Source organism: Lucilia cuprina, chromosome 6, assembly GCF_022045245.1.
Source record: "Lucilia cuprina isolate Lc7/37 chromosome 6, ASM2204524v1, whole genome shotgun sequence".
Taxonomy (NCBI): Eukaryota; Metazoa; Arthropoda; class Insecta; order Diptera; family Calliphoridae; genus Lucilia; species Lucilia cuprina.
In genome coordinates this window covers 13,778,977-13,788,976 of record NC_060954.1, presented here as the reverse complement: position 1 = coordinate 13,788,976, position 10,000 = coordinate 13,778,977, and the positions used below count along the sequence as shown (strand labels likewise).

The 10,000-nt window shown below is 28.4% G+C and overlaps 1 protein-coding gene across 8 annotated transcripts in view; it reads right to left on the bottom strand.

Moving 5' to 3' along the window:
* LOC111682453 (protein shank) overlaps positions 1-6,868 on the bottom strand; it is a 124,616-nt gene extending 117,748 nt beyond the window's left edge. For 5 of the 8 annotated variants that reach the window (XM_046955512.1, XM_046955515.1, XM_046955520.1 and 2 more), the window contains exon 1: positions 6,692-6,867. The gene's annotated coding sequence lies outside the window, so the exon portion shown is untranslated. Of the gene's footprint in view, positions 1-6,691 lie in introns of all 8 variants that reach the window. The other 3 variants (XM_046955514.1, XM_046955516.1, XM_046955517.1) reach the window with 2 other exon arrangements.
* Positions 6,869-10,000: the final 3,132 nt, after the last annotated feature.

Here is a 10,000-nt window from a genome sequence, read left to right as displayed (position 1 = left end):
ATAGATAGATAGATAGATAGATAGATAGATAGATAGATAGATAGATAGATAGATAGATAGATAGATAGATAGATAGATAGATAGATAGATAGATAGATAGATAGATAGATAGATAGATAGATAGATAGATAGATAGATAGATAGATAGATAGATAGATAGATAGATAGATAGATAGATATATAATAACATTGCGAAAACCATTATTGCAGACAAGTTTGTATCTGTTTGTTTAAGCAAATTTTATTGAGCCCGGTTAGTGGAAAATGTTGCTTTAATTTTTAAACACTAGTAAATGATTAATTCAACATCATTTAAACATTTAATATTGGAAGCAATAAGTATCTTAAGTCGTTTTCTAGGATTTCTTTAAAATATTGCTTAAACTCTGACCATTAAAAATGTCACACAATTATTTAACTACATGTATGTACTTGTTAAAGTTTAATATTTTAGTTTAAAGTCGCAACTAAACCAAAACTTTTTAAATTTTCCAAACAGCTGCAGAACAAACTAAAATATTTATGGCCACCAAAAAAAATGTGTTTCTTTAAACAATTTAGTAGATTTTAGCCAACAAAAAAATTGTTTTATAAGATTTCTAACTAAAGATAACAGCAATTAGTTGCTGCCAGTGTTGTGGTTTTTGTTCAATATTCATTTGTGTGTGTGTGTGTGTTTTTAATATTCATACATGAAGCTTAAATGGTTCAAAAATTTTATTCATTCATGTTTTTTTTTTCATGAAAAAAAGCGCTGCATTTATTTGTTCCGTTTCTTTGGGTTTTTATTTAACTTGTGCTTTTGTGCCAGTGGCAATAGAGCGTCTATAGCAACAACATATTAAGAAAAACAACATTTGAAAAAAATTTAAAATATTGTACTAAAACTTACAATTGTGGTATTAACCGAAAATAGTTGTTGTTAACTTTAAAAATATTTTTCTTGTGGTAGTTTTATTTGGCTGCTAGAGAGTGCAAGATTTATTGTTTGTTTAAAGCTAATTGTTTGGTAAATATGTATAGTATAAAAGGATTTTATTTTTGTTGTTTTAAGAAAAAAAATTTAACAAAAACTTTACTTTAACTTAAACTATAGTTTAAAACTTAAATTTCTAAAAGTAATAGTTTGTTGAGTTTTTTTTTTCAAAAATTTCTATTAATGTGTATTTGTATTTAAGTATTCTTTCATTTGATTGTTAGAAAATTGCTTAAACTTGTTTAAAGCGAGTTTAGCTAAACTTGATTAAACTGAGAAATTATTAATCCAGTTGTAAAAGGTGAGGTTTTGTGTCGCTTTATTGCAAAAATTTCTATTGATGTTTATTTATATTTAAGTTTTCTTTCATTTGGTTGTTAGAAATTTGCTTAAACTTGATTTAAGCGAGTTTAACTAAACTTGGTTTAAACGAGTTTAGCAAATAATTTTGATGTTAAACGATAAAGCGTTTAATAAGCCTTAATTATCAATATGATTTTCAAAATATTTATTTAAACTATGGAGAAAAAACGAAAAAAAAAATTTTCATAAATTTTTTTCTTAAAAATTTTCAAAAATTTTTTTCTTAAAAATTTTTAATTTTATTTTAAAAATTTCGGTTTTCGCTATATTTTTAACAAAAAAAGTTACTAGTTTTAATTGAAATTCATGTTTTTTTCTTTTGACAGTTATAAAATAGCTTAAACTTAATTTAAGCGAGTTTAACTAAACTTGCTTAATGTAAGTTTAACATTTTTAATTCAAATTTAAAATACGGAGGTTTTGTGTCAGTTTATTGCAAAACTCTCTATTGATGTTTATTTATATTTAAGTTTGCTTTCATTTGAGAGTTATAAAATGGCTTAAACTTGATTTAAGCGAGTTTAACTAAACTTAGTTAATGTAAGTTTAAGGAAAAATTTTAATTTTAAACTATTAAGCTTTAATAAAGTAACAATTAACAAAAGTTTATATGTGATTTAAAACAAGTTTAGCTAACTAAAACTTAACTAAAGCTTTTTTAAAGGATTTTTATAAGTAAATTAAAAAAAAAATAGTTTTGCAATAAATATTTTATGCAAAATTATATTCAGATGTTCTAAATTATTCAAATAGAAAGTGTCTAGAATTTGTTGAGCTCACACAATAACAACAATCATCTAACAACAATAGCCGAACAAATATTTCCCCAGAACAGTTATTTAGCATATGAAAGCATTAAAAGAATAGATATTCTTCAACTATCACATTTGTGCTTACAAGAAAAAGAAGAATAATCATAATTCAAATTTCACAACATGATCACCGACATCCGCAACATCATCGTGTCTTCTTGAGCATCATCATGATCATCGCAGCAACCTAGCATGATCATCTTGAAAACTAAACAAAAAAATTCTTCGTCATATGAGAAGATGCTAAAGTCAAAACATGCATCATGAAATAACAATAACTGAATCCCTCTAACAACAAATTTCCATTCAAAAGGGTGTCGGGAGGGAGGTTGTAGGTGAATACCAGAAGGTAGCATGTGTTTTTGCTGCATGTTGATGTGGGAAATTTTCAAGTTCAAAACAAACAAACAACAAAACAAGAAGTTTTCAATGGAAGAGGTAGTAAGAGCAGTTGAGTGGTAATAGGAGAAGACTCATGACACCATTGCCAGTTAAACATAAGAAGATGGACAAATGTGTCAATAAAGAAAGAATAAGAAATAAAGAAACAATGGTTTACATTGGCAGCACCCTACAATTGATTTTTAGTTTAATTAAGACTTTGTTACACAAAAGCTTACAGTTAAAAATGTAATAACTTCAAAATTTTTGTCGAAAATCTTCTTTATTTTAAATTCTCTTGCATTTGGTAAATGAAAAATTAGTTAAACTCTATTTAACCAAGTTTAGTTAAACTCGATTATTTAGAGTTTAGCTAGTAATTTCTATCGAAAAGTATTGGCGTACTCCTAAGCATTATTAAGCAATAAATTTTTCCTGAAATATTTAGTGTGAAAAAAGCTTAAGGTTAGATTAGCAGGCTATCCTCTGCTGTTCGCATTAGGGATAGACTTGGGTACATACTTCTGATCCTTTTGTGATACATACTGGTTTACTATCCAAACCATTTCGTCGTATGAATAAAGGAATCTATCCTTCGGATGTCATCTATTCGATTATCAACATCAAGCTACTTTGCAGCCTGATAGTTTAGCCCGAAGTAAATAACATTGGTCAGGAAGTTTAAAAGAAACTTCAGTTTCAGTATGTGCAATATAAAACCCGCCGCAATCACTCGATTTAAAGCCAGCGGTCGAGACCTGTCACGAACCATTACGGAGTATAGATTCCCTCTCATTTGGATCGTGCTGAATCGACAATAAAAAAGCTTCTATCAAAAGATGGTTTGGGGGTACAATAATCAATATTGCTTGGAATTGCTCCAAGGCTGTTAATTTTAGTAGAGTGACCTGACTTAGTCATATGCCACATACCGAATGTGCTAAGTCTAATCGCTGAGTTGGGAACAATCGCCTAAACCATTAGATCAACAGGTAACCAATTCATCGTGACGAAAAGGACCTTTGATGGAGTGCTACGAAGGGCACCTGTTATCATTAGCGCCAATGAGCAAAGGATTTCTTCAAATCTCTTTCGGTAGATGTCCTTTTGTAAAGATTTCCACCAGACAAGTGCACCATACAGCAGTATCGGCTTGATGTCGAAGAGCTAATTGGCATTTATATACCACAGGCTTATCCTATTGCTCTTCTACATGAGTATAAGGCCGAAGCCGTTTTGTTCACTATGGATTGAGATTTCAAGTGCCATGATAGTTTCGAGTTAAGGATAACTCCTAGATATTTTGCACGGATCAGATAGCTTTAACTCGATCTCATTCAAGCGAGAAAGAGTGAAAGAGAACAAGTTCCGTTTTAGCTGGATTTACACCTAGATCGCTTTTTATACTTCAGGTACTAGATAATCTAAGCGCAGTTTCCATTCTATGCGATATAGTATCCCTGAAGCCCCTGGACTTGAGTTTTATAAGAAGGAGGTTCAGTGCAAGGTTCCATAATAATGGGGAAAGGACTCCTCCTTGTGGAGTTCCACGGTATCACACTTTCATGACACTTGCTGCTCCCATGTTCGTGCCAATTATGTTCTTTGTCAATAGCCTCTTTAAGAAAGCTTGAATAGGCTGATTTATTCCCAAACCCTGTAGCTCCGATATTATCGACTCCGGAAGTATATTATTTAAAGCTCACTCTATATCGAAGAAGGCAACAAGAGACAATTACCCTCTTGGTCAATAGCCTATTTATGAAAGCTTAAATTGGCTGGATTATTACCAAACCCTGCAGCGCCGATATTTTCGACTAGGGGAGTACTTCTTGAAAGCTACGTGACCTACTAGCGAGTGTAATGAAGTCTCAATAGATTTATGCATGTTAAGATTCTGATAAGTGGTTAGATTTGATATTCATTCATCCAATGTTTTCGAAAGAAAGGAGGACATACTAATTGGTCTGAAATCCTTTGCCTTCGTATGACAGGTCTTTCCTACCTCCGTGATGAAGACCATTTTGTACTTTGGGAATAAACCAGCCTATTCAAGCTTTATGAAAGCTCCCTCGATATCGGAGAACTCAACAAGAGACAATTACCCTTTTGGCCAATAGCATCTTTATGAAAGCTTTATTACCAAACCCTGTAGCGCCGATATTTTCGTCTCGGGGAGAAAGCTATATCTCAACAAGTGTGTATTCCCCCTTCTCTTAAGTCTTTTCTATGAGACCTACTAGCGAGTGTAATGCAGTCTCAATAGATTTATGCATGTTGAGACTCTGATAAGTGATTAGGCTTAATATTCATTCTTAGATATATATCAATGATCACTTTCAAAGTTTTCAAAAGAAAGTAGAACAGACTAATTGGTCTGAAATCCTTTGGCTTAGTATGAAAGGTCTTTCCTCCCTTCGGGGTGAACCTCTTTGTACTTGGTCTAAGGTTCTATAAGGTTCTTCTATACGACCACTTGAGGTAGGCAGTATATAACCGAATTAACCAATGCATTATTTGGACAGTATTGTGTTGCAGATCCTCAGGTATAATACCGTCAACACCCGGTAATTTGTATGGGTCAAAACTCTTAAAAGCCCAGTTGATCCTTTCATCATTTATGGATATTTCAGTATAAGCCGGGAAACTTGAGAGCTGCGTGTCAATTCTCTTTAAAAGCTTTGGTTATCAAATAATTATATTTTCTGAAATATATTTAGTTTAACTAACCTAAGTTTAACTGAAACCGAAAAACTTAAGTTTAAGCTTTAATTAATAAATATTATAAAAGTTAGTTTAACAACAATAACAGAAGAGCAATTAAAACTTTTTAAACGTGTTTAACGTTCAATTTATAACAAGTTTAAGTGAAACTAGTTAAGCTTAAGCCTTGAAACTCTTAAAAGCCCAGTTGATCCTTTCAACATTTATGGATATTTTAGTATCAGCCGGGAAACTTGAGAGCTGCGTGTCAATACTCTTTAAAAGCTTTGGTTATCAAATAATAATATTTTCTGAAATATATTATTTTAACTAACCTAAGTTTAACTAAACCCGAAAAACTTAAGTTTAAGCTTTAATTAATAAATATTATAAAAGTTAGTTTAACAAAAATAACAGAAAAGCAATTAAAACTTTTTAAACGTGTTTAACGTTCAATTTATAACAAGTTTAAGTGAAACTAGTTAAGCTTAAGCCTTGAAACGTGGAAACCTTATAAATATTTATTGTTTATAATTTATTGTAGTTATTTTAAACTAAACCAAGTTTAACTAAACTAGCTTAATTTGAGTTAAACTAAACTAGCTTATAATGAGTTTAAGGTTTAATTTTGATGTTAAATTATGAAAAGCTTTAGTAACTAAATATACTGCTTGAACGGTAAAAGATTATAACTGACAAACTAAAAACGTGATCTTAGTTAGAGCGATAATAATCTAACAAAGAAAAAACTTTATACTTGCAGGCAGTAGTAATAGCAAAAGAGGTCTTAGCTAAATCTTATAAAAAATGGAAAAGTTTTTTTCTATTGATTCTAATGACAGCTAAATCCACATACGGAAATATTAGTAATAACAACCAAACAAAAAAAGAGAAAAAGAAAGAAAGCTTTATTAAGAATCTCTAGAAGTAAGAAACATATTTTAACTAAAAGAAAATTATACACGAAAGAAGTTGAAGAAGAAAATGAGTTAGTTGTGTTAAAGAAACAGCTAACCATTGATTAAACTTCACTTAAACTTAAAACGTTTAAATTGTTAAGGCTTAAAACTGTGTACGAAGTCTGGTACTTTGATAATTGAATTCAGCTTCTGTTTAATAACAAAATCATACGTTCTGTTTTAGTATGTTTTTTTCTTCTTCTTTGTTTTCAATTTACTTTTCAAGTACCTTGAAGTTAAACATCTATTAATTGGCTTGAAGTTTTTTTTATTCTTCTTTCTTGGCTTTTTTTTGTCTATTACCTGTTTCTAATGGTTGTTAGTGGCTTTAGCTAAAGAGGACGTACAGTTTTTTCTTCTCTAGTTTTTTTTTTCTCTATTCGAATAGTTAACTATTAAGTTTTTTCCTCATTACACTATCATTCTGGCCATAATGCATTTAACGGTTTTTTATTTGCTGTTGTTGTTATTGTTTTATTTAGCTTTTTCCCACTTACTGTGCTTATATGTATGATGTTGCACTCAACATCATTTAACATTATTTAGAACATTTGTTAAATGATAATGAGGTTGCTCTTAATAATTACTGCTGCCTCTGGAGATCTTTAAATGTTGCAGTATTTTGATAAATTAGAATTCTTTCGTTGTTTCTGCTGGGATTTTCATTGTAAATTTCATGTCTACTAACCTGCAATGAGAAAAAAATTCCACAAAAAAAAATGTTAAAAATTTTCTATTAATCATTTAAAAAAAGCATTTTTTTGATCATTACTATAAAAAAAAAACAGTTTTAGTTAAGCAAAGTTAACTAAATTTATGTAAAATATATCATTAAATAAAGCTTTTTCAAAGACGAGTAATTTAAACTAAAATTTAATAGTTAAACTTTCTTTAACTAAGTTTAACTAAACTTGGTTTAAACAAGTTTAACCTATTTTATATAAACTAAAGTTATAACTTTATTAAGGTGATTTCAAAATATAATCAATTAAAGCTTAAACTTTAAATTTTACAGATTTAATTAAACTTTAGTTAGTTAAACTTAGCTTAATTTCAAAACTAAATATAAATAATTAATGCTTGCTTAAAGCTTATTATTAAAAAGTGAAATATTTTTGCTAAACTCAGTTTAACATAGTTTAACTAAACTTGGTTTAAACTAGTTTAAGCATTTTTTTTATGATTTATTTCAAGTAAAATTTTGGTCATTTTAAAAGGAATTTCATAAAATAAAAAATAAAGCTTAAACTTCGTTTTTAAAGGTTTAGTTAAACTTTAGTTAGCTAAACTTAGCTAAATTTCAAAAGTAAATATTGTTTATTACAGCTTTTTTACCATCAAATACATTCCCCATAATTTCCAACCTTAAACTCGGTTTTTGCTAGTTTAACGAAACTCACTTTAAACGAGTTTAACTAATTTTAGTTTAGTTAAATGCTAAAGAATTCAATGCTAGCTAAAAATAAGCTAAAAGTTTTTAAAATTTATAACCATAACTGATATTTTTAAGGAGATTTTGTACAGCAACCCCTTTTAGAATAAATATTTCTAAAGATCTGCGCAATTAAGCTTCATTTAATCTTGGGTTATTTGCCTTAAAATTAATCTCATTTTTTTATTTCAAAGAAAAATGATTTTAATTTCAAACAACAACTTATGGAGTGATAAATAAACAACAATAATTAATAACAAATAAACTGTTGACAATTAGTATTATTAAATATTTAATTTTATTTACAAATACAATATTATTTGAACTTGAAATATGATTATTTTAATTGCAGTTTATACAAATGTTATTAACTAATTATATGTTTTAACATGTTTTTTTGTAATTTCTTATCAAATTAAGTTTTTTTTATTCATTTAAATTACTCGCATTTAAAATTGTTTTTCTTTATTTCTGATTTCCATATAAAATTATCGTTTAGTAATGTGTGTTTTTTCAGTTTCATTTCTTCTTCTACAATATGTGGCATGTTTTTTTTATAGAAAAGTTAGTTGTTTACTAAAGCAAAGATCACTTGTTGCTGGAGATTTGTAAAAAATTTAAAGATTGTTGGCGAAAGAAAATCTACGTAGAAGTTATGTTTGCGCATAACACAGTTTACTAATTACTTTCGTGTACAACCTATGGCTGCATATTTTTGTAATTTATATATACTTTTAACCCTGAACTTGACATTCATACATCTGTATGTTTGAAATAAACAAAATGTGTATGACGGCGGACTGAAGAAATAATAAAAATTAAAATCATTTAAAAACACACAAAGTAATTTGGACATGACAACTGTAAAGAAACATGAAAAAGGGGAAAAAATAACACACTTTAAAAAACGAAACGTGTTAAATGCATTCGTGTGCTTTGTACTTTGTTTTTTTTAAGTTTTTATTACCTTTAGTTAGCTTTTAACTTTTTTCGTGTACCCTTTTTTATTGGTTATCTGTAGCACGAGTTAATCATTAAAGTTGTTTGCCTTCGAGAGGTTTAAAAATTCTACAATTGTAGTAGTAAATGGTATTATAGGGATTATTTGCTAAAGAAATTATAGGCTAAACTTTGGTAAAGAAAACATGGTTTAGTTTAGGATCTGAATATTGTGGTTAAATGGTACAAACCCTTAGTTATACGCTCAGCTTAAGCTAGTTTAATGTTAAGTGATTCTTTTAAAAGAAGTGGGTAAGAATTCCTGTAGAGATTCAGAAAAAGGAGATTATAAGAGTTAATTGCAATAAAATTAATCATTACTAACAACCTAACAAAATAACAAACTAACAAATTAACAAATTTACAAACGAACACACTAACAAACTAACAAATTAACAAACTTACAAACGAACAAACTAACAAACTAACAAACTAACAAACTAACAAACTAACAAACTAACAAACTAACAAACTAACAAACTAACAAACTAACAAACTAACAAACTAACAAACTAACAAACTAACAAACTAACAAACTAACAAACTAACAAACTAACAAACTAACAAACTAACAAACTAACAAACTAACAAACTAACAAACTAACAAACTAACAAACTAACAAACTAACAAACTAACAAACTAACAAACTAACAAACTAACAAACTAACAAACTAACAAACTAACAAACTAACAAACTAACAAACTAACAAACTAACAAACTAACAAACTAACAAACTAACAAACTAACAAACTAACAAACTAACAAACTAACAAACTAACAAACTAACAAACTAACAAACTAACAAACTAACAAACTAACAAACTAACAAACTAACAAACTAACAAACTAACAAACTAACAAACTAACAAACTAACAAACTCACAAACTAAAAAACTAACAAACTCACAAACTAACAAACTATCAAACTAACAAACTTAGTAACCAACAAGCTAACAAACTTACAAACTAACAAACTAACAAACTAACAAACTAACAAACTAACAAACTAACAAACTAACAAACTAACAAACTAACAAACTAACAAACTAACAAACTAACAAACTAACAAACTAACAAACTAACAAACTAACAAACTAACAAACTAACAAACTAACAAACTAACAAACTAACAAACTAACAAACTAACAAACTAACAAACTAACAAACTAACAAACTAACAAACTAACAAACTAACACACTAACAAACTTACAAACTAACAAAGTAACAAACTAACAAACTAACAAACTAACAAACTTACAAACTAACAAACTTACAAACTTACAAACTAACAAACTAACAAACTAACAAACTAACAAACTAACAAACTAACAAACTAACAAACTAACAAACTAACAAACTAACAAACTAACAA